This window comes from Elaeis guineensis, chromosome 15 (genome assembly GCF_000442705.2).
Source record: "Elaeis guineensis isolate ETL-2024a chromosome 15, EG11, whole genome shotgun sequence".
Classification (NCBI taxonomy): domain Eukaryota; kingdom Viridiplantae; phylum Streptophyta; class Magnoliopsida; order Arecales; family Arecaceae; genus Elaeis; species Elaeis guineensis.
This window is the reverse complement of record NC_026007.2, coordinates 40,840,291-40,863,873: the sequence shown is the minus strand read 5'-3', so window position 1 is coordinate 40,863,873 and position 23,583 is coordinate 40,840,291.

Sequence of the window (23,583 nt, the reverse complement as noted above, 5' to 3'; positions counted from 1 at the left end):
GCTATAGGTTTGGCCTCTATAGCCCTAGATTCAAACCCTTCAGCCCTAAGTTGTACCTCATCATCATCACTCTCTATGTAATCACTATCATATAGATCATCCAAATTAATGCTTCTATCACTCTCACTTCCACTTTGTTCAACCCCAACTCACTCACTATCTTCAGCCCTAACATCCTTATTTTCTTTCCCAAAATGTTCTTCATGCAAATGAATGGGCACATACTCTAAATTGAGCAATAGCTTGGTAATTGAACAAGGCTACAATTCCTCCTATTGCACTGGCTCTGGCATAGCTTCCTATTGAGTGCTCATAACTTCATCTCTTTGTTCCACATAAACATGTATCATGCTATTTGGAGGAATGTCTGAAACCATGTCTAAAATATCTTGATCATCAAAAATAAACTTTAATCTATTATTTAAATCTTTTTCTGTCTTGATATAATAAAATTAAGAGAAATCAGAAACTTCAATGTCCCTCAATATGCTCTCTATCTCTAGAATAGAGAATCTATCAGGATCCACTTTGTCAAAAATCAAAATTTACCCTCCAACATATCTTACAGTAGGTTTAAATATGAATTTTTCACCATGATGAATGGTGATAAAAAAATATATCCAAAGCCATATCAACCAATGCTCTGAGGACCAGATTATATACTATTTGAAGATTAGTGATCATTTAGAAAAAGGACATATACTATAAGGACCATAGAGATACATGTTAAAGGAATGTATATAAGAATGCATCTTAACAAAAGCATAATAGTGAGCAATCTCCTACCTAACAATGTATACATGCATACAAAAGGACTAACCATTGAACTTCAAAAGATAAATAACCTATGAACAAGATTTGATTGGTTTCCAAAGCATGTGGACCATTTAAAATGTTGACAAATACTCTAAGGATTATATATATACCACAATGTGCATGTTAACAGAGAGAATAAGTTCAATTGACAAATAGAGTATGAAGAATGAGGATCATTTAAAATATTAACATATAAGAATGAGGACCATAGACAAACTCTAGGATTATAGCACCCAACATCTTCACTTCAGGCTAAGCAAAGTATATAGAGTATAACTTCAATTATCAAACAAAGCACCACACAAACTACTGAATCTCTTTCAAATCCATCTCAACAACTATCGCAAGCCATAAAGGGAAGCATGCATACCCTAGTTGGTGATGATGCATAACCCTATATGAACTTCCTTTATCCCAAACCCTTGGTCTCATAAAGACAAATAAAAACAATCAAAATTTCTAAATTTATATACCCTAATTCAAATACATTACATACATGTAGATTATAAACCCAACATTGTAAATCCAAGATGAATACCTCAGTTCGATGGGGAAGAAAGATGCCAAACATAATGAAAAGCAAAGAAATCTCGACCGATGAATACTATGGAAGAGGAACGATGAACACTACAAAGAAATCTCCTCAGATGAATATTGTTGGCAGATGGGATAGAACCAAGCTAAAAATTGACCCTCTCATTCGAATGGGAGAAGAAGAAGGGGTTCTGATTAGAGAAGAAGAGGCATCCTCTAAAATTAGGGCATAGGCTAGAAAATATAGTATAAAACATCTGTTTAGATGGTTTAGGCCATCTAATCACCCATTTTACCACATCTTCATCATTTTTTAAAACTATTTAAAGCCACATCAGTGCTGGCTGAAAAAGGTTGTCCACGTATACATTATATTTTGCTGGATCAAACTTTCGATGAGAGAAAATTGATAGAATTATATCTGAGGACGATATTAAACTGATCAGATAGTTGGGGGACTAAAGTTTAGAGTTTTGTAGTTTAGGGACCACTTAAGAAAATCTAACTTAATTTAGGGATTAGAAACATAATTTATCCTAAACTTTATTATTGGGAGTAATAATAATCCAAGGGACTTTATGTAATAAATTTTATTATGGGGACTAAATAATAATCCCAGGGCTTTATGTAATAAGCTTTTATGGAGACCATAATGCAATTTCAAAAAAGACCTTTATGGAGTTAATTATTTTATTAAAGACTAAATTGTAGAAATTCTCTTTTAAGTAAAGAGGCAAATCGGGTTTTGAATTTTGGGTTTGAGCTCAAAACCCAGAACCCATCCACTTATCTTCTTCCTCTTTTTCTGATTACGACCAAAGGGGAGGAAAACCCCCATGGCTAGCGATTCCCACCATCCCTTCCTAACCACTGGTGGCTAGCCACAAACTCATCCCAACTACTAGTTTGCTAGCTATAATGGGAGATCTGTAGAGAAAGAAGGGGAATACAGGGCTCCTTCTCCTAAAAAAGTTATCAGTGGCCACCGAAAAAGTCTGGTTGGTGGTCCACCAATGCCTCTCCTACACCTACCGCCCTTTATGCCAATGATTGGGAGGGAAATTGTCAGTTTATCAAGATCAAGTGGTTCCATCTTCGCCCCATTCTCCCCTTTCTTTCTATTTTTGTTTAAATCACAGGTGCTCATGGGAGATGGGGGATTGGAGTGGAGGCTTGGTGCGATGGCTACCAAAGGCAGATCAGAAGTCCATCCTTATTGGAAAATATGTCCCAAAATCAATCATCTAACTTGTAGATGATTATATTTTATTATAATTATATATGAATTATTCAATAATAAAAGTTATTTGACTTTGTTCATCATAAATTTTGTGCATCTTCCATGTTTGAACTCCTGTGTTATGATGAATGTCCTTAGAACTGCTTTTAAATGATAGAGGAAGATTTATCATGTAGTTTTTAAAACTATTAATGATCAAATAATATATTATTATTAGAACGATAATTATATCAAGTATAGGTCATTGTGTGCTATATAGGTTGGTTCTTCCCTTAACCAAAGAGTGTGGAGATACTAGTATGGCATGCAGGTGAAATGTAGGAGTATATTTCACTGAACGTGACCAACTCTAGAGTACTCTGCTATCAAGAGTAGCTCTGAAGAGATATGGATAAAAGTGTCCCTCCGATCTGAGATCACTATGGTGACTCGTAAGCAACTCACTATGCTTTGATGCCAGACTATCTGAATTTTTAATTCAATATCGAAAGATTTTTGAGCATAGTTAAGTACTTATGAAGTCAGTGTGTGAGTTAAAATGGGATTGACCATTTCAAGGTGTTGGAGATAATGCTTCAATATGTTTCAATTTAGTAAAACTTTGGCCAGGGCAATCCTTGTGAGGAGTCACAAGATTTATTAGGTTGAGACATAATAAGGATACACTGATTATGAGTTCATAGTTTAACTCTAAGTCATCATGAGCATTAAGATCAAAGGGATGAATTATACGATAACCATATGCCAATCGGTTCTTGAAAGTTGCTTTGCATACATTTGGCATATCCAGACGTTGGGTACCATTACTTGATGGTCACTTCGATTGCTACAAAAATTTATTTCTATACTACCAGCTTAGGTTCAAATCTATGAGATCACACACATTAGCAGTTTCTCTCCGATCATATGGCTAATCGACGATGGAGAATAGTTTGAGGATAAAATCATTAATATGATTGATGATTAATCTTATGCAATAGTTGCAATAAAATTATACTCTAAAAGTTAGTAAAATTTAGAAGAATTAATTAGTAATTAGATTACTGATTGGTGTAATTTGATAGAGCATTAAAGTTTGGATCAACTCTAATTGAATTGGATTCAATTAGATCAAACCTAATTAGGTTATAGGATGACCTAATCGCTAAAGGAGATTAACCCTGATTTGATCAGGACTTAGATCCAATTAATTTCTACTTGAGTTAGGATCAAGTTAGATTTGATTCAATCACTTCTAATCAGATAGAGTTTGATTGGATCAAACTTAAATTGAATTTGAAATCATCTTGAATTTTGAATTCAAATTTGAATTCATAAACTCCCTTGCACCTACACTATTTTCTCCATGCCAATTCTCAACTCACAAAGCTAGTTTGTATGTGAGAGATACACCAACAAAAGCCTCTCTTTGTCACCCATTATATTTGGTTGGTTTTAATTCAAATTTAAAAGATTTGAATTTGAAATCCTAATCCACTCTAACCGACCACCTTTGAAGGACTCCTCTTTATGCGACAAAAAGGAATTGCTCTCGATCTTTTTCTATGCCTAAAACCTTTTGTTCGGCCCTTCTTTGATCTAGGATTGGATGGGGATAAGAGTGGTTTGATTTGAGTTCAAAAGAGTTTTGAATTTAAACTTAAACTAGCCCTTATCTCACCAATCTACATTTGTTCGGCAACCATAAAACCTCATTAGTTTTTGTGCACCGATAGCTTATGCCTTTCCACCATGAGAAATCTAAGAGAAAGAGGGGCCGAACCTCTGTTACGGCATGAGAATCTTGGGTGGGTTGCCTAAAAGAAGAGTGCCCTAAAAGTCAATCGCAAGTATGTTGCGATGGGGTTTTTCTTTATAATTTTTCAACTCATGTAATGACATTTATTACTTCAAAATAAAATAAAGTATTGATTCATCATTTTAGCTATATCTTATTATGTCTAAGATTATGATGAATCCCAAAGATTAGGATAATAATCTTAGAAGACGTGAATGGGTCATGCCAGTGAAACCTAAAATCTTAATCTTAAATATTTCTGATCATTGGAGCATTGAGTCGGGGATCAATATTTTGGATAGACTAGCACATCCTTTGTATGCTCGATAGAGAGGGTAGCTGATCTCACTAGCCACTTGTGTGGGATACTAATATAAAGATGTGGATACTCATTTGAAAATGAGTCCATTGAATTGACTCGATGATAGGGAACATCTTATGGAAACCTTACTTGCATGTCAAAGATGGTTCTCTAAGTGAGAGATGTGCATGTAATCCTCAGACCTTAGTCACCATGGAATCTTATACACATGAATCCATAATTTAGTTCATACCCATGCATGATATTAAGATATGTATAGGATATTCTGAATATGGTGGAGTACATATGAAGGTTATGAGTAGGTCAACATAGAATCGATCACTCCTACTAAGAGGAGATCGCATCCTGTGTATTCTCATCCCTAGATGACTCAGAAAATTTTTTTTGACCAAAAGCAGGAAGAAGATTAAAAAGTGTTTCTAATGTTTCATCATTAGAGTCATTATTGGTTAATGGAGAATCAATATAAATATGTGTTTGAGTTTGACATAATTCTATACTCATGAACATATTTAGGATACACGGATGATCGAAAGATTGAATTGTACGATAACTTATCACTGAAGGATATATTTGATATTTTTATTAAATTTTATATCTTTTGAGTAGTCATGATATATTACTAGATATTAATCTTAACTTATAGATTTGATCAAATTGAAAAGTTTAATTCGATCGTCAATTAGAAATGATTCTAATTGTTGAACTCGGATTAGCTCGATTGGATCTAAATCGGTTAGATTGAAATCTAATCAAATCCGATCAACTTGTACTCAGACCTACTGTGGCTAGATATAGAACCCAATGGATCACATACATATGAAAATTAGCCAAAGATCCTTTTGATAAGGTTGATTAAAATTTTGGATCCAATCAAGGTTTCCGATAAGCATGCTAGCACGTGTGGAAACCCTAGCTTCTTGGGAGATCAATTTGATCTCATATCTTGCTAATTTGCTAACCTAATTTGGTGAGCAATTGGGTTAGATCGTGCCCCCTAGAAGCAAACCTCAAAGGGGTGCCACATTTCAAGTTAATGCCAATTTACATGAGTCCCCTTGGATGATGACTCTTGGCGCAGAGAAGAGACTTGTGCGCATGATGGCATGAGCAGAAGGAAGAGTCCTTTTGACTTGGGATTTGGATGCATGTGATAGCCCACATCACCCTCCATCCTTTTTTACACATCTTAAATCATGAGATGTATTTTTTTCTGAGAAATATGGGGTGGAGAAAAATTGGAAAGAAAGAGGGAACTTGCGTGTGTGTGGTGAAGTCTCGCGACTCCTCGCATTTGGAAGAGTCCTTCTATAGATCAAATGTGATTGAAATGGAATGCCACCTATCAAACATTCCTCTTTTGATCAGCTTTTATATGGAGATTTATTTGGAATTTTTTCAGATTTATCTAAAGATCAACTAGATGCTAGAAGCACCTCTTTGCGTGCGTGTGCATGGTGATAAGGGATCATGTGAAGAGATGCGAGAAATGATCCTTCCATGAGATTTTTAACTCCTTATCAGGTATTGTGAGATCAAAATTTGATCTTCTTTCCATGTGGCAAATTGTGGAATTTTTTGATTTGAGAAGGGACGCAAAAACATCCCTTCTCTAGTCGCATTAACGGGTAAATGTACTGATCGATGTATCATTGATAAGAGTCCTACTTGAAGGATCTCTTATTTCTGATATTTAGATCAGATAAGTTTTTTTAAATAGGGCATATCCTTTCTTTTTGGCACCCTTCTAATGGCTATAAAAAGGGTAGCACGCTGGATGTCGAGATATTCAAAAAGACTTTCCAATTTGTCTCTGTTGCTCTCCTTTCTATCTTACAACCCATCTTAGTTTTAGGATAAGATCTTGGGATTTAAGACAAAGCCTAATCAGATCTAGAAAAAGTTTGGAAAGGTCCTAAAGAAGAGAATTCAGAAATCCAAAGGAGATTCTAAGAGGATTGAGTCAAGTTCTTAGAGAAACCTGATCGATACGAGGCTAGTCGAGTTCTAGGGGCTAGAACTCTTGAAGCAAGATGAAGGAGGAGCACTGTCTTTAATCCGATTTTTGTATGGATCACCATTGGAGAGTGGACACTTGGACAACTCATAAAAATTAAGATTAGCACTATAGGTATTCTTCTAATCTTAGTTTATATTAATTATGCTTTGATTGTTATAGTCAAGGGCTCCTAGGAATTAGGGTTTCAATGTGCCAGGTATTTTGAATAAAAATTTTAAATATCTAGTCCTTCCACTGCACCACCAGAACCCAATAGTGGTATCAGTGCTAGGTTGATTTATACAATCAAAGCTTAGAATATTATCTTGATTATGATCAAGCTTGGATTTTTGGTTTGGTTCAAGTCGGGTCAATGGTTGAACCCAATTGAACATCCAAACCCTGGCATGTCTTAGAAATATGTTTTAGATATATAATATTAAATGCATGATGTATGTATAAAATTTTTCTTAGTAGTCTAGTACTTGAATTGGGATTCATCATCAGACCGTCTGGTCATAAGTGCAAGTAAGGTTCAAAGATCCTCTCTTCCCATTTTATAGGGTACTCTTATGGCGTGTAGGGGTGCCATTGTGATGTCTCAAGAAGAAAAACTACAAAAAAAGTATTTTATATTGATGCATGTTATAAGTACTTCATGCATATGATATGCTTAAGTTGCTATGTTATAACCATATTGTATGATTATGATTTCATATCTTAGAGATATGATTAGGTACCATGATTGGTTGTTATGTTTATAAAGATACAACTATAATAATGCATCGTTATGATTGGTTGAATTAGGATGTACATGAGACCATTAAAGCCCTCATAAAAATCATATTAAGTCGTAGTGTTATGAACCAATAGCTGACTTATTTTTTGAATTGATTAATCAATTGGTATCTAAAGAGTGTTTCAAGTATAGTGGTTCTTTAATTGGTTCTGTTTGCTGGTCTGACTAATTTATTGGTATCTAAGAAAAGCAATGAGGGACCTCCACCAATCTTAATATTTTTTTGATCAATTGGATTTGTTCGAATCTTCAATAAAGGTTACTCTATGTTTTGAATACTACATATACCTTCCTACATGCCTAATCAATACCCTATCAAAGATCATAGTAGGATTGTTGTGATATCTATAAGGCTTGCTATGAAAATTGATGTGGAGTTGTCTTGGTGTATATTATATGCTTTATGGTATATTTGGGTATGTTACTTTGTTGTGATATCCACAAGAATAGTATTTTTCAGATATGGCTATATGAAAATGAAAGGTCTAACTTAACTATAAAATACTATAGTTTATTGTGATATCTACAAGGCTATGAGTATTTTCAAAGACATGAATTATGTTGAGAATTACATAAGATGCAATTGGATAGATTTTTCTATCTTTGAATTCATTGAGATTTGTTATGATATCCATAAAGCTTCATTAAGTGATTAGGGTCTCAACCCTATTAAGAAACCAGATTAGGATTTCTTGCTTACCATAGGAGAGGGCTATAGTATCCGACAAAATAGTGAGAGATATAACTAGTTAAAAGACCTCATCTAGTTATGCATGTCAAATATGAGTGGTCTGCTTATACTATTATTTTTTATTTATATAGATTTAAATTTATATTATGACTTCTTTATTTTCACTGTATGAATCATAAATAAAAATATATTGATCGATCCAAACTATGTGGATTGGTTGAGAAACTTACAAATTAGGTTCGTACCGGAGAAGAACTCTGATGTTCTGAATATTCTTGACCTTGGATCGGTCAGAAATAATGTTTACAAAAATAAGAAGGTAAAAGATATCCACTTAAATATTATCTATTCATTTTATAGTAAATTTGGATATTGGGAGAATAATGCAAGAATTATCTTGCAAGATTGAAGTAGGGTGCGAGTATAGCACCAAAAGGTATGTATATGATACTAACCTATTTTTTATTGAGTGACTCTGACTCTAATACTTAGCTATTAGATACCGTCTGTGGATCACATATTTATAATTTATTTCAGTGACTATAAAATATCAAATGTCTGAAAAGAAGTAACCTTGAGCTTTATGGCACAATTGGAGAGTCCATTAATGTATATCAAAGGTCTGAAAAGAAGTAACCTTGAGCTTTATGGCACAGATGGAGAGTCCATTAGTGTAGAGGCTGTGAGAACCTGTATGCTTGATTTACCTTCGGATAAAATTTTATAATTAAAAGACTATTATTATATGCCAAAGGTCATTAGAAATATTATTTCTATACCTTTGTTATTAAAACAAGTTTATGAAATAAGGCTAATGGGAAATGGATGCTTCCTTTTTTTTTCTAATAAATTTTATGACAGTGGTTATATTGATAACAATCTTTTAATTCTTAAACTTAATACAAATATTTTTCATATTAAAAAGAAAGAGAGAAGTGAATATCATATATCTCTTGCATTGCCGCCTTGGTCATATTAGTGAATCAAGGATAAACAAGTTATACAAAGAAGAATTTTTTGACCCGTATGATTATGAATCATTGGAAACTTGTAAATCTTGTCTCATGGATAAAATGATTAAGATTTCATTCTCTGGACATGGAGAGAGGGCAAATGAGTTGTTAGCCCTAGTATATACAGATGTATATGGACCAATGACAACTCAAGCCAGAGAAGGATACTCCTATTTTATCACCTTTATGGATGATCTATCAAGGTTCGGATATGTGTATCTTATGAAACATAAATTCAAAACTTTTGATAAGTTCAAAGAGTATCAAAGTATGGTTAAAAATAATCTGAAAAAAGTATCAATGTTCTTCGATCTGATCGAGGAGGAGAATACTTATCTAGTAATTTTTTTAATCATCTTAAAAGTAAAGGTATTCTCTCAAAATGGATCTCTCCTTATACACTCCAGTTAAATAGTATAGCAGAAGGAAAGAATCACACTTTGATGGATATGGTGCGGTCCATGATGTACTTCACTGATCTTTCAATATCTTTCTGGAGATATGCCCTAGAGACTACTGCATACATATTAAATAGGGTGCCTTCAAAATTTGTTGCAAGTACACCATATGAGATATGGAAGGGAAGGAAGCCTAATCTTAAACATCTTAAGATTTGGTACTGTCCTATTTATGTCAAAAATATCTTTGAACATAAGCTTAGTGCTAGATTAGACAGGTGTAGGTTTGTAGGGTATCCTAAGAAAACTAATGGATACTACTTCTACCACCCTACTGAACAAAAGGTATTTGTTAGTAGGCATGCCACTTTCTTGAAAAATAAATTCATCTAAGAAGGAGGCAGCGAGAGGAATATTGAACTTACAGAAGTTTAGAATCTACAAACCAATCCAGAAATATCTGTGGTTGAACCATAAGAAGATCCTTAATCAAAAATACCCAAGGATGAGGTATATCCACAATACACACCTCCTCTCTGAAGGTCAGATAAAGTGTGTCAAGCACCTCTGAGATATGGTTTTGTTATTGAGAGTGATAATTCGATCAATATCATTCAGGATGATGATCCACTGATCTATTCGAAAGTTATCATGAGTAGAGACTCAGACAGATAGCTGGAAGCCATAAAATCTAAGATGGACTTGATGTACATCAACCAAGTATGGATCTTGGTTGATGTGCTTGAGGGTGTAACCCTAAAAGGGTGCAAATGAGTTTTCAAGAAGAAGATTAGAGTAGATGGCCAAGTAGAAACCTACAAAGCTAGGTTAGTAGCGAAGGGTTTCAAACAAAGGCAAGAAATTGACTATGATGAAACCTTCTCACCAGTAGCTATGCTCAAGTCCATCTGGATTTTGCTTGCTATAGCATTATACTATGACTATGAGATCTGACAGATGGATGTCAAGACCACTTTCCTCAATGGTAATCTTAAGGAAGAGGTCTATATGACTCAGCCAAATGGATTTATCTCAAGTGGGATGGTAAATCAAGTATGCAAGCTAAAGAAATCCATCTATAAATTGAAGCAGGCTTTGAAGAACTGAAACATCCAATTTGATATGACAGTCAAAGAGTTTGGCTTTATCAAAAATAAAGATGAACAATATGTGTATAAGAAGACAAGTGAGAGTGCTATTGTCTTCTTGGTTCTATATGTCGATGACATACTGCTCATTGGGAATGATATCCCAATGATGCAATCGGTCAAAACTTGACTATCGAATAAGTTTTTCATGAAAGACTTGGATGAAGCATCCTATATATGGGGTATAAAAATCTATAAAGATAGATCTAAGAGGATGCTAGGCTTATCCCAATCATGGTACATAGATATCATGTTAAAGAGATTTAATATGGAGGCAAGTAAGAGAGGTTACCTGCCTGCAAGTTATAGTATACGTCTCTCTAAGAAAATATATCCTAAGACACCAGAGAAGAGGAAGAGGATGAATAAAATCCCTTATGCTTCGGCTGTGGGATCAATTATGTATGTCATACTATGTACCAGGCCTGATGTAGCCTATACTTTAGGCATAGCTAGTAGATTTCAGACTGATCCAGGAGAGGATCATTGAAAAATTGTAAAAAATATTCTGAAGTACTTAAGAAGGACTAAAGATATTTTTCTTATATATGGAGGAGGATCAGAGTTAAAACTAGAGGGATATATAAATTCTAGTTTTCAATCTGATCCTGATGATAGCAAGTCAATATCAGGATACGTGTTTACCCTAAATGGTGGAATAGTGAGTTGAAAGAGTTCAAAGCAACAAACAGTAGCTGATCAACTATTGAGGCAGAGTACATCGCTGCTAGTGAAGTCCCTAAGGAAGCTGTCTGGATGATGAAGTTCATCATGGAATTAGAAATTATTTCAGAGAATGAAGGACCAGTGCTACTATATTGTGATAACACTGAGGCTGTTATTCAAGCTAAGGAACTTAGGTCTCGTCAAAGATCCAAGCACATCTTCAGACACTTCCATCTCATTCGAGAAATTATAGAGAAACAAGATGTTGTCCTGAAATGGGTTGACACAAAAAATAATATAGCAGACCCATTCACTAAGATCGTACCATAATAGTTATTTTATCACCATCTTGATTATATATGATTGAAATATAAAGGCAATAGACTTTAGTACAAGTGGAAGATTGAAAGAAGAGTACTCTAAAAGTCAATCGCAAGTATATTACGATAAAACTTTTTTTATAATTTTTCAACTCATATAATGATATTTATTATTTGATAATAAAATGAGGTATTGATTCATCATTTTAGCTGCATTTTCTTATGTCTAAGATTATGATGAACCTCAAAAATTAGAGCAATGATTTTAGGAGACATGAATGGGTCATGCTAGTGAGGTCTAAAATCTTAAAATCCTAATCTTAAATATTTCTGATCGTAGGAGTATTGAGTTGGGGATCAATATTTTGGATAGACTGACATATCCTTTGTATGCTCGATAGAGAGGATGGCTGATCTCACTAGCCACTTGTATGGGATATTAATACAAAGATATGGATGCTCATTTGAAAATGAGTCCACTGAATTGACTCGACGATAGAGAACATCTTATGGAAGTCTTACTTGCATGTCAAAGATGGTTCTCTAAGTGAGAGTTATGCATGTGATCCTTAGACCTGAGATTGTTGCCCAGCTATGCAACCCAAGAGGGGGGGTGAATTGGGTTTCTAAAAATTTTAAGCCCAACAAATAACTTATGAAGAACAAAACAATGGCTTTAAATCAATATTAATTACCTAAAGTAGTATTGCAAGGATATAATAAAGAAATAAGATAAAGCGATAAAGCACACCACAAACACAAGGATTTATAGTGGTTCGGTGCTAACCTTGCACCTACATCCACTCCCCAAGATCCCACTTGGGAAATTCAATCCACTATCCTTTGTATTCAACCCGAATACAAAACGTCGGAAACTCCGACACTAGCTATCCCAAGCTAGAATACAAGACGTCAGAAACTCCGACCCTAGCTATCCCAAGCTAGAACACTTGTTTCCCGGGTACAAGCAAACCCAAAACACTCCGATTTCAGGTTCGGATCAACCTTTCCTTGTTTTGGAAATCCTCCAAAAACAAGAGCAAAAACTCACAAAGAGTAAGAATATTTAGAGCACAGATTAATACAATAACAGCTCCTTAAATGAGCAAATATAACAATAAAAGCTTTACTCAAATGAAGAACCCCTTTTTCAGATTTTCTCAAGATGAATGAACGGTTGAACGCTTGAGAAGAGGTTGATTGTTGATTGAAGATCTCTTGAAAGCTTTGAACGATCTCTAGATCAAGGTTGAAACGATAGGCGTGAAGAATTCTCTCCTTGAAAGATCTTCCTTTTCTCTTTCACAATCTCTCTGGTATATTGTGGATCCTCTCTCTTTTTCTCTATGGATATTTCGTTGATCTCAGGCTTTTTCTTGCAAATTTCGGATCCTCTCTTCTGTTCTTCTCTTTTTCTTCTTTTTCTCTTCACATTTGATTTCACGTTTGATCCGCTATTTAATCTGCAATTTCTTTCATCAAATTAAGCATTTTGTAGCATTAGAAGCAAGAGAAAACAATTTAGGCAGATAAAGAGCTGTTAGAGGATTTTTAGGAAGCATAAATGGCAATTAAAACGGGCAAAAAAATAGCTATTGCTGACATTTCCCATCGCAGGGGTCGACTCATGAGTCGACTCATGCTTCAGGGGTCGACTCATGAGTCGACCTCTGTTGCAAAAATCAGAGAATGCTTTTCTGGAATTTCTTGGCTCAAATTAGCAGGGGTCGACTCATGAGTCGACTCATGCCTTGTGGGTCGACTCATAAGTCGACTCACAGGTCGTGCCAAGCCAGAAAACTAGCGTGCCAAGGAGAATTTTTGCGTGCCAATCAGCTCACAGTGCCATGAGTTGACTCATGAGTCGACTCATGCACTTCAAACCTTCATAACTTCAAAAATATAAGTCCAAACACAATGAAATTTTCACCAATAGATTTCAAATCATATGTTCTACCAAATGGTACTATCAAATCAGGATTTTAGTAAAATTACGATTTTGCCTTTGAAGAACATAAGGACTTTTTCATTTTAAAATATTGTATCCCTTCAATCTGCTTTGTAATCATCAAAATCAATCTAGGAGCAACAATCTCCCCCTTTTTGATGATGACAAAACATATGAACAAAAATATTTATGTTAAAGCATTAATTTCAAAAGAATCCATTATAGGTGTATATGCTTGAAAAGAGTATGATTCTTTTGGCATGTAATATAAATGCAAAAATAGTTTGTCCATTTTCTTAAAGATTTGAAAAAGGTATTAGATTATTTTGAGTTCAAGATATATCAGAGCAAGAGAAGATAAATAACTTTTTCTATGTATCAGAGCAAAAATAATTTTTACAATGATATCAGAAAAGATTTTATAATGTATCAGAGCAAAAAAAATTTTAATGTATCAGAGAAAATTTCATACAGTATCAGAGCAAATGTTATAATATATTAGAGAAACCTTCACACTGTATTGGATCAAATGTTATCATGTATCAGATCAAGTTGAAAGAAATTGTAGGATGTATCAGAGTAAAATAAATTTCTTATTGATGTATCAAGGTGAGTAAAATTTCAAAAGCAAGTTTGAATATCAGAGCTTATATAAAAAAAATACTTATTTGCATTGTACTCATGATTTTGCTTTTGATGGATAATTTTTTTTGTTAAAGTTCTGTCTGATACCAAATTTTGATACCAAAATTTCTCAAAGTTTTGTTTAATCTTTCAATCCTTATTTTTGTCTAATTTCTCCAATATTTGTTTAATTTCTTCAATATTTGTTTTATTTCTTCAATATTTGTTTTAATTTAATTTCTCCCCCTTTTTCTCATAAATTAGGGTTTTGCTTTTTGTCTAATTTCAATTTTTGTTTATTTTAATTTCTCCCCCTTTTTGACATCATCAAACATAGTTAACTCTTTCTTTTCTTTTTCTGAAATATTCTTTAATTTCTTCCTCTTTAGAGTTTTTCATAGATGTTTGCTCCCCCTTAATATAGCAATTATCAATAGCAAACAACAACAAGGAGAAGATAATATTTCAATAGATGTATCAGAGATTGAAATATAACCAAAATATAATCATTACAAAGAGGTAGAAATATAGGTAAAAGATGATTCCATTAATATTATAATTGTTTCAATACATAAAATTCAACCAGCTAAATGTCAATACATGGCCCCAAGGTATAGATCCTAGAACAAGATACTAACTCCTAAGATCTAGATAAGTCAATGATCAGAGTCATCAGATATAGGGTGAGGAGATGATGGATCAAAAGTGCGTCCTCTACCCCGTCTGCCTCTGCCATGAGTGGAAGTGCTGGCACGAGCAGGAGAACGAGATGAACTGGGTGGCTGAGAACGCTGAGATGCTAGGGACTAAACAGAAAGGGTGAGTCTGATAGAATCAAGTACGTTCAGTGCTCTGGAAATAGATTGAAGTAGAGCAGTGAACTGGGTGGTAGCATGCTCACTCGATCCTCTGATCTCTTTCCTCAGTAGCTCATATCCACCTTCTAAAGCTCCTCTGAGCCTTCCAGCCTCTGCAGTGAGGTCTGTGACCTCAATAGTAGACTCCTGTGGCTGGGGATGGGCCAATGCAAGAACTTGCCCCTGCAAGTCAAGAACTCTGCCAGTAAGTCTCCAGACTGTATCCTCAAGCTGCTGTATCCTGACGGACTGATCTGAAATCATCTGAAATACAGTGAAGATGTGGTGAGTAATGGTCTGATCAGAAGAAGTAGCTTCAGGTGCAAAAGAAGTACTACTCCACTGGCTAGACAATAAAGAAGCCACACGCTGTGAAATATGCTCGATCTGATCGTCAGCCAGTCTGAACTCTGAATGAGGTGCTCTGCTCTCTGGCTGATACACTGGTGTGGGCATCCTAGTAAACTCAGAAGGGCCAGCCTCAGTATCAGGAATGAACTGGGTATCTGGTGAAGCTGCCCTGAAATCATGTACAGGAGAAGATGGACCTTCTTCTTCTACTCTGCCTTCAGTTCTGTCTTCAGCTCTTTCCTCAGCTCTCTCCTCAACTCTTTCTTCAGAGCCCTTGATCCAACCACCAACAGTCTTTGTAATTCCCATTCGGTGCAGGCTGTGTTGGTTGAAAGTATCCACATGTGAGAGCTTGGTAGGTGTCTCCCCCTCACAGCTAACTCCAAACCTCCTAAAAACTCTAGTAAGGGCCATACCATAAGGCAAGTGTGCCTTGGATCTGTTCAAAGTTTCTCTCATGGCCTCTATCATAAGTGCAGGGAGGTTTAGGGGGGTCTGAGTGATGATATGAAACATAACACATACATCTCTGCCAGATAGTAAGTCATGTCTACCACTCCTAGGAAAGAAAAGTTTTGTCACAATCTGATGCAGGACCCTCATCTCAATGGACAGTAGCTTTGCTTCCAATCTGTTTAAATTTCCTGAAAAATCTTCTTCTAAGATAATTCTGATCCCTTCTTCTTTAATTGGGAGTTCCATATATGAGTATCCTTCACTAGGCAACTGAAGTATTTCTCCCAATATCCTAGAATCCAAACAGATGTCAATCCCCTTAACAGTTGAAGTCACTGACCCACTTCCATAATGTAGGTTCTGGTAGAACTCTCTGACTAGATCAACATAGGTGACTTCCTTAAGAGAGCAATAAAGTTCCCATCCTTGATTTTTGATCTTGGTAGCAAAAGTAAAGCCTTCTTTCTCAAAGAACCGAAAATCTATATTTTTCCCGGTTTCTACTTTTCTATCAGAAAGAAGATTTACACTGGGGCTTATGGAGGATTGAGAGGGACCTTGAGCAGGTACTGAAACTGGATTGGGAACAGTGGAAGACTGAGCATGCCTTTTCTTTCGGACAATTTCCTCAGGCTCTCGGATTGATTTCCTCCTTTGGGGAAGTTTCATCTTTGGAGCCATATCCAATAAAGTAGCAGACAAGAAGACTTGAATTCAGTGGAGGAGGGATCACAAAAGAGTAAAGAAGAATTTTGGTGGAGAAAAGAAGTGGATTTTGAATGAACGGTGAAGTTCTAGGGCACGTTCCACCCGCGCCTATCACTGCGAGAAAGCACAGAAAAATCCTTTTCAAGGAGGCAATTTTTGGTGGAGAGGAGGAGGGAGAATTGCCTCGAAATTGATCCTTGGATTTGGAGCAAAACAAAAGTTTGGAGAGGACGGCTTTCGGAAGAAGAACGATGAGAAGATGAGTCATCTCAGGGTTTTCCGTTTTAAAAAAAATAAACCCGATGGAAGTTGGTGGGATTTACAAGTTTGCCATTGAGTCGACTCATGGGGGTCGACTCATGAAGTTCAGAAATTCAGAAAAAAATGCAAATAAATTCCAGAAAAATTTGAAATTTTGGGAGAAGGAATTTTGCTCAATGATAAGTTTTTAAAGAGATAAAACTGAGCTTTTGGAACCAGGATAGTTGTTGGAAATTGAGCTCTAAGAATATTTGATAATAATTAAGAGAAGTTTAGGCAAATGGATCTAGAATTCCTAGATTTCTCCTAATTTCACAGAATCTATCCTCACTAAGGGCCTTTGTAAAGATATCGGCTAATTGATTTTCAGTGCAAACATATTCAAGAATTATATTTTTGTTTTGAACATGTTCTCTTATAAAATGATGTCTTATTTCAATATGTTTGGATCTTGAATGTTGTATTGGATTTTTAGATAGATTTATGGTACTTGTATTGTCACATTTTATTGGAGTTTCATTAAGTTTGATTCCAAAATCTTCGAGTTGTTGCTTAATCCACAAGATTTGAGCACAACAACTTCCGGCTGCAATGTATTCGGCCTCAGCGGTAGACAGTGCCACCAAATTTTGTTTCTTGCTAAACCATGAGATTAGGTTAACTCCAAGAAATTGGCAAGTTCCACTTGTACTTTTTCTATCTAATTTACATCCAGCAAAATCAGCATCAGAATATCCTAACAAATTAATTTGTGAGTCCTTAGAGTACCATAACCCTATAGTTTGTGTACCATTTAAGTATCTAAGGATTCTTTTAACAGCATTCAAATGAGATTCCTTAGGATTAGATTGATATCTTGCACATAAGCAAACACTAAACATGATATCAGGCCTACTTGCAGTTAGATATAATAATGAGCCAATCATACCTCTGTAGTATTTTAAGTCTACGCTTTTACCTTCATCATCCTTGTCAAGCTTACTTGAGGGACTCATTGGTGTGCCAATAGGTTTGCAGTTCTCCATTCCAAATCTTTTGAGTAGTTCCTTGGTGTACTTGCTTTGGGTGATGGAGATTCCCTCTTTTGATTGTTTGATTTGGAGTCCGAGAAAGAAAGTGAGTTCTCCCATCATGCTCATCTCGAACTCTCCCTGCATAAGCTTAGCAAAGTCTTGACAAAGGGATTCATTAGTAGACCCAAAAATTATGTCATCAACATAAATTTGTATAATTAGCATATCATTTTGGTTTCTTCTAATAAATAGGGTTGTGTCTACATTGCCTCTTGAGAAACCATTATTTAGTAGAAATTTGCTTAGCCTTTCATACCATGCTCTAGGTGCTTGTTTTAGACCATATAAAGCTTTATTTAATCTAAAGACATGATTGGGAAAAGCATGATTTTCAAATCCAGGGGGTTGTTCTACATATACTTCTTCAGAAATATATCCATTTAAAAATGCACTTTTAACATCCATTTGAAATAATTTGAATTTCATAAAGCAAGCATAAGCAAGTAGAAGTCTAATGGCTTCTAATCTAGCAATAGGTGCAAAGGTTTCATCAAAATCAATTCCTTCTTCTTGATTATATCCCTTAGCAACCAGTCTTGCTTTATTTCTAATTACATTTCCATGCTCATCTAACTTGTTTCTAAAGACCCATTTTGTGCCAATTATTGAATAATCTTTAGGTCTTTTCACTAAGGTCCAAACATTATTTCTTTCAAATTGACTGAGTTCTTCTTGCATAGCATTAATCCAGTTATGATTATTTTCAGCTTCTTCAAAAGTTTTAGGTTCAAGTTGAGATACAAAAGCACAATGATTAAGTACATCTCTAAGTGAAGAACGTGTTTTTACCCCATGCATAGGATCACCGATAATTAATTCCTTAGGGTGGTTGTGAACATACCTCCATTCCTTGGGTAAGTCATTTGTACCTTGAGGTTGTTCTTGAATTTCTTCACCTTTCTCATTTTGTTCATCTTCTTGATCCTTGTCTTCTGGAGTTGCTGAATCTTTCAGAGTAGTCTCCTTCATACCTTCTATTAGTGGATCTGCATCATCAACACCCTCATTCTTCCTTGAAGGAGGATCGTTAGATTCATCAAAGACAACATGTATGGACTCCTCAACTACTAAGGTTCTTTTGTTGAACACTCTAAATGCTTTACTAGTGGAGGAGTAACCTAGAAGGATTGCTTCATCTGATTTTGCATCAAATTTACCAAGTTTTTCTTTGCCATTATTTAATACAAAACATCGGCAACCAAAAATATGAAAATAGGCAATATTTGGTTTTCTTCCTTTCCAAAGTTCATAGGGGGTTTTCTTTAAAAATTGTCTTATTAAAGCACGATTTAAAATGTAACATGCTGTATTAATAGCTTTCGCCCAAAAATATTTTGGAAGGTTGCTTTCACAGAGCATGGTACGGGCCATTTCTTCTAAGGTTCTATTTTTTCTTTCAACTACCCCATTCTGTTGGGGTGTCCTAGGAGCAGAGAAGTTGTGGCCAATTCCATTTTCATCACAAAAATTTTCAAAGTCATGATTTTCAAATTCTGTTCCATGATCACTTCTAATATTTTGAATTGAAAACCCTTTTTCATTAGTGACTTTTCGATGAAATTTCGTAAAAATTTGAAAAGTTTCATTTTTGTGAGCTAAAAAGAAAACCCAAGTAAAACGAGAGTAATCATCAATTATTACAAATCCATATCATTTTCCTCCTAGACTAGTGGTTTTAGTTGGTCCAAATAAATCCATATGTAAGAGCTCTAAAGGTCTAGAAGTTGAAATAGTATTTTTGGATTTAAATGATACTCTAGTTTGTTTACCTAATTGGCATGCATCACAAATTCTATCCTTTTCAAAATTCAATTTTGGCAAACCGAGAACTAAATCCTTTTTGATTAATTTTGAAAGAGAATGCATGCTAATATGTGCAAGTCTACGATGCCACAGCCAACTAGTCTCATTTATTTTAGCATTTAAGGAAACTAGGCATTGCATGTCTAATTTAGTTAAATCATTCAAGTCTACCATATAAACATTGCCATGCCTATGTCCTATAAATTTAATGCCATCGTTAATAGGACTCGTCACAATGCATACAGATGATTCAAAACTTACTTTATACCCTTTATCACAGAATTGACTAATGCTAAGTAAGTTATGCTTTAAACCTTTAACAAGTAAAACATTCTCAATGTATTTAGAGGGAGTGATACCAATGTTACCTATCCCGATGATCTTTCCTTTGCCATTATCTCCAAAGGTGACCATCCCTCCATCCTTAGCATCAAGCGTGATGAATTGTGATTCATCACCAGTCATGTGTCTCGAGCATCCGCTGTCAAGATACCATTTTCTGTTTCCTTCTTGGGATGCTAGACACACCTGCAAGCACAGATCAAGTTTCTGTCTTAGGTACCCAAGCTTTCTTGGGTCCTTTCAGGTTAGTCAGAATGGTTCCTTTTGGAACCCATATTTTCTTTGTGTTTGCATATTTGTTAATAAGACATGTGTATGATTTATGTCCTATTCTTTCACATTTAAAACAAGTAATATTTGTAGGCTTTTTGCTTGAATAATTTGCATAAATATCCTTCAAAAATTTTTGTTTCTTCAGGGGTTTATAACCAAGTCCAGCCTTATCATATATAGCTTTCTGATTATCAAGGATCATATTTAGCTTGTTTGAACTTAAGGTGAACTTATCTACCATAGATTTCAGCCTGTTAATTTCATCCTTAAAGTTTTGATTTTCTTGAATCAATGTGAATTTTTCAATTGAAAGAATTTCAGCTTGTTTCACTAAGGACTGATTTTCCAATTTCAGCTCTTTGTTTTTCTTCCCTAGTTTCTTTAATTCATCAATTGAATCATAGAATGCTTCATGCAATTCTTCAAAAGTAAATTCACTAGTGGATTCAGAGGTTACCTCATTTTCATGTGCCATCAGGCACAGATTGGCTTGTTCGGTTGAGGTTTCCTCGTCGGAGCTTGAGTCATCACTCGCACTCCAGGTCGCCATCATTACCTTCTTTTTGAATTTCTTTGGACCTTTCTTCAATTGAGGACATTCGGATCTGAAATATCCTGACTTCTTGCACTCGTAGTATATAGGGGTTTGATCTTTCTCCTTTTCTATGCTTTGATCCCCTTTTGTGAATTTCTTTCTCATCCCCTGTTTCCTTTTTCTTATAAACTTCTTGAATTTCCGGGTGATGAGAGCCATCTCCTCATCCTGATCTTCATCTTCAGAGTTATCTGTTTCATAATCAGGTGAAGTTGTGGATTTGAGGGCAATGGTTCTTTTTTTTTTGATTTCATCCTCTTGATGTTACATCATGCTAAGTTCATGAGTCATCAAGGATCCAAGAAGCTCTTCTAGAGGTAGAGTGTTCAAGTCCTTTGCTTCTTGGATGGCAGTCACCTTGGCTTCCCAAGTTCTTGGCAGTGACCTGAGAATCTTCCTTACAAGTTCACTGTTAGTATAAGATTTGCCAAGACTCTTTAAACCATTGATTATATCAGTAAAACGAGTAAACATAGCAGTTATGGACTCATCATGCTCTATTTTGAACAATTCATATTTATGTACAAGCATGTTTATTTTAGACTCTTTTACTTGATTTGTTCCCTCATGGGTGACTTCTAACCTATTCCATATTTCTTTAGCAGATGCACAAGTAGAAATGCGATTAAATTCACTAGCATCTAGTGCACAATAAAGAACATTCATAGCTTTGGCATTTAATTGTGCCAATTTCTTGTCAACCTCATCCCATTCTTTCTCGGATTTGGTTGACTCCTCACCATCTATAATCTTGGTGGGTGTGTGAGGACCATTCACTATGATACTCCACATATCATAGTCGAGTGCTTGTATGAAAATCTTTATCCGAGCTTTCCAATAGGTGTAATTAGACCCATTGAAAAGTGGAGGTCGGTTTGTTGATTGCCCCTCAGCTAGAGAAGTTCCAACATGGGTTGCCATAGATCTTTGGCTCTTTGATTGTTAGATCAAAGAGGGGCTAGAGCACTGGCTCTGATACCACTTGTTGCCCAGCTATGCAACCCAACAGGGGGGGTGAATTGGGTTTCTAAAAATTTTAAGCCCAACAAATAACTTATGAAGAACAAAACAATGGCTTTAAATCAATATTAATTACCTAAAGTAGTATTGCAAGGATATAATAAAGAAATAAGATAAAGCGATAAAGCACACCACAAACACAAGGATTTATAGTGGTTCGGTGCTAACCTTGCACCTACATCCACTCCCCAAGATCTCACTTGGGAAATTCAATCCACTATCCTTTGTATTCAACCCGAATACAAAACGTCGGAAACTCCGACACTAGCTATCCCAAGCTAGAATACAAGACGTCGGAAACTCTGACCCTAGCTATCCCAAGCTAGAACACTTATTTCCCGGGTACAAGCAAACCCAAAACACTCCGATTTCAGGTTCGGATCAACCTTTCCTTGTTTTGGAAATCCTCCAAAAACAAGAGCAAAAACTCACAAAGATTAAGAATATTTAGAGCACAGATTAATACAATAACAGCTCCTTAAATGAGCAAATATAACAATAAAAGCTTTACTCAAATGAAGAACCCCTTTTTTAGATTTTCTCAAGATGAATGAATGGTTGAACGCTTGAGAAGAGGTTGATTGTTGATTGAAGATCTCTTGAAAGCTTTGAACGATCTCTAGATCAAGGTTGAAACGATAGGCGTGAAGAATTCTCTCCTTGAAAGATCTTCCTTTTCTCTTTCACAATCTCTCTGGTATATTGTGGATCCTCTCTCTTTTTCTCTATGGATATTTCGTTGATCTCAGACTTTTTCTTGCAAATTTCGGATCCTCTCTTCTGTTCTTCTCTTTTTCTTCTTTTTCTCTTCACATTTGATTTCACGTTTGATCCGCTATTTAATCTGCAATTTCTTTCATCAAATTAAGCATTTTGTAGCATTAGAAGCAAGAGAAAATAATTTAGGCAGATAAAGAGCCGTTAGAGGATTTTTAGGAAGCATAAATAGCAATTAAAATGGGCAAAAAAATAGTCGTTGCTGACATTTCCCGTCGCAGGGGTCGACTCATGAGTCGACTCATGCTTCAGGGGTCGACTCATGAGTCGACCTCTGTTGCAAAAACCAGAGAATGCTTTTCTGAAATTTCTTGGCTCAAATTAGCAGGGGTCGACTCATGAGTCGACTCATGCCTTGTGGGTCGACTCATGAGTCGACTCACAGGTCGTGCCAAGCCAGAAAACTAGCGTGCCAAGGAGAATTTTTGCGTGCCAATCAGCTCACAGTGCCATGAGTTGACTCATGAGTCGACTCATGCACTTCAAACCTTCATAACTTCAAAAATATAAGTCCAAACACAATGAAATTTTCACCAATAGATTTCAAATCATTTGTTCTACCAAATGGTACTATCAAATCAGGATTTTAGTGAAATTACGATTTTGCCCTTGAAGAACATAAGGACTTTTTCATTTTAAAATATTGTATCCCTTCAATCTGCTTTGTAATCATCAAAATCAATCTAGGAGCAACAGAGATCATCATGAAATCTTATGCACATGAACTCATATTTTGGTTCATACCCAAGTATGGCATTAAGATATGTATGGG